General features: G+C 31.4%; 1 long non-coding RNA gene across 1 annotated transcript; it reads right to left on the bottom strand.

Moving 5' to 3' along the window:
• Positions 1-1,405: 1,405 nt before the first annotated feature.
• On the bottom strand, positions 1,406-2,461 carry LOC108853217 (uncharacterized). Its single transcript, XR_001949699.2, has 3 exons — positions 2,140-2,461; positions 1,866-2,061; positions 1,406-1,646 (listed from the first exon to the last, which is right to left on the bottom strand). It is a non-coding gene; the product is annotated as an uncharacterized LOC108853217 (long non-coding RNA).
• Positions 2,462-2,924: the final 463 nt, after the last annotated feature.

The raw sequence follows: 2,924 nt of genomic DNA, 5'->3' as shown, positions 1-2,924 counted from the left end.
AAATATATGTAATGTGACTTCTGTTCTGCAGCATAAAGACTTGGTGACCAGTTTGACGCCTGGTCCTCCCACATATTATTTTTTCCTTTTTATTTATAACTCATTTTGGATAATAAGTATATTAACTGAATGGGGTAATATAATATTGAATGGTGATTGTAGATTTTGGGTTTTTGATCTTTTTAATTTTTATTTATTAATGCTGAACATTTTTTTGTGAAACTAGAAAAAATCTCAAATCGCTTAAAATGGTTTGATCTTAAAATATTGTGAGATATAATTAAGAGATATAGAGGTATGCTTAGGGGAAATGAGATCTATTAGTATTATTTATTAAGATGATATTTATTTTAGTTTAGTTAAGATAATAACTTAAGTATTAATAAATAAAAATTAAAAACCAATTTAGGTGGCTTATGAGATTTTTTCTAGTTTCAAAAAAAAGTTAATAAGTTAAGTATTAATAAATTAAAAATTAAAAAAAAAAGTCAAAAACCAAAAACCAGAATATAGAATCACCTTCAAGTTATTATATTATATATATTTATTGGTTTATAATAGGACTGAGTTTTAAATAGTTATTTTTTTTTAATTTTGAAATTTAATTTTTTAGATTTTTTTTGATTATTTCAACTTTCAAAAGAAAATCAAATATTTTTTTATATTATTTGTATTATTATTCTTTTAAAAAGAAAAACCGTAACATCAACATGAAATGAACAATACAGATCACTTAGTTGACTTGAAGAATAAAACCGTATTGGAAGTTTGTTACTATAAAAATGTCATTTTTAAGTTTAATATTACTCCAAAACGTTCAGTGTTTAAAGTACGAGAATGTGATATTCTAAAAGTTTAAAGTGTGATTTTATCTATCTAGTATACTACACTGTATAAGAGAAATGTTGTGGGGTTGTAGTAAAAAAAAGTATATTAAAAATACTCCCTCTGTTTTTTTAAAGATCCATGTTCTAGGAAAAAAATTTGTTTTAAAAAGATACATTTTTTACTTTTTCAATGTATTATTTAATGAAAATCTGTTAACTTCAAGAAAATTAATTGTGTTTATTAGATTTTTTATTGGTTAAGATTATTGAACATTGTTATTCACCAAAATCAATGCATTTTTAATGTGATTTCTTAATATATGTGAAAAGTTTAGAATATGTATCTTTAAAAAACAGAGGGAGTATGATTTAGCTTTTACCACAAATATATGATTTAGAAAAAGAATAATTGTGTTGACAATAATAATTTAGATAAAGAATAACTTACAAACAAAACAAATAAAAACTGTGTGTACTTAGTTCATTGTGTATCCCTAGGACCCTTTAAGGTTTCTTGATGGCTATTTTAGTATTTAATTTTAGTTAAGAAACTAGTTAAGAGTCACCTGAATTTTGTTGCTCCATTGGTAGTTTCTTAAATAGGGTTTCTTAATTTTTTTTCTTTTAAGAACCATTCATCACAACAAGCATTCACTAACCATATACTAACTCTAACAAGCATTCATAACAGCATTGATCACAAGCATTCAATGACAAAAATGATTTCAAGTTTCGTACAATTACTTCAAACGACACTCTCATCTTGTGTTTGCTTGTCGAAGAAATGGATTTGTAAGCCTGTTTGCATCGCCCAAAACCCTGTCATAATTAGCAACACAATGAACTTAGATTAAGCATAAATACAGAGCCAAAGCAAAAATACAGAGCCTGTTTTACAGAAATTATGTTATTGCAATCCAGTGATATGAGATTAAGCGTAAATACACAGCCAAATCTTTACTAGTTCTCTAGCTAAATTATCTTTAAACACTAACTTAAGATGCATGAAATTCAAAGTAGAAGGATGAGGTGACAAACCACAACTAGAGGACAATGCAGTGGAAGCCATAGCAAATCACTGCCATGAGCTACAAGAGATTGATCTCAGCAAAAGCTTGAGACTAACTGATCGTTCCCTCTATGCACTTGCTCATGGTTGCCCTAACCTCACTAAACTCAACCTTGGCGGTTGTACTTCGTTCAGCGACAAAGCTATTGCGTATCTGACCAGGTCCTGCAGAAACCTGAAAGTTCTCAATCTTTGTGGATGTGTCAACGCTGTTTCTGATTATACCTTGGAGGTGGGTTTTACCTCTCTCTCAACCTGGTTATTGCTCATTTTGTCATTGAGTGGCTGATTAGTGTGTGTGTGTGTGTGTGTGCGCAGGCTATTGGGAACAACTGCAATCAGAGGAGCAAGAGCGCGAGTCGTCGTCCTTGGTGGGTTTCGATTCTTCTTCTCACGGAGACGGAGGATCCGAAACAAGAAGAGACGGAGGATCGCAAACCAGAGAAGACAAATGATCGGTGGGTTTCGTCGGTTTCGATCTTCGTCTCTGACTTCGACGGAGAAGACGAGAAGACAAAACAAAAGAAAAGAAAATGGAAAAAAAAAACATACCCTCCCAAGCTGACACGTGTTATAAAACCCCCACTAATAATCGGTAACCAAAACTCCCATTTAAGGATCGGTAGCTCCTTTTTTCTTTTGTTTTGATTTAATTAAATCACATATTAGCCTTTAAAACCCCACTAAGTATCTGGGATAATCATGGTCTTATATTTCTTCTTCCGCTGGCTTAGGACTCCGGGAGTTTTTAATATTAATATCTAGCTGGCTTTTGTGTAAAACTTGTGTTATCCTGGTTTTGATGATAATCTAATCTTTTAGTGTTAAAAAAAAAAGAGCCCGACTAAATTTATGTATGGGAATTTGAATCTTGTAATGTTTACGCCTTTGCCCCATCAATATATAGACAAAAAGCCCAAAAAGGATCTAGAGCCCTGGGTTGGGCTTTATAATATAGACCCAATATATTTGGGCTGGACATACGGAAGTAAGTATCTGCTTGGAGGTTTTGGTCTGAACATGCCTGA

Source organism: Raphanus sativus, chromosome 4 (assembly GCF_000801105.2).
Source record: "Raphanus sativus cultivar WK10039 chromosome 4, ASM80110v3, whole genome shotgun sequence".
Taxonomy (NCBI): Eukaryota; Viridiplantae; Streptophyta; class Magnoliopsida; order Brassicales; family Brassicaceae; genus Raphanus; species Raphanus sativus.
The sequence above is the reverse complement of the archived record's forward strand: the minus strand, read 5'-3'. Positions and strand labels throughout refer to the sequence as shown.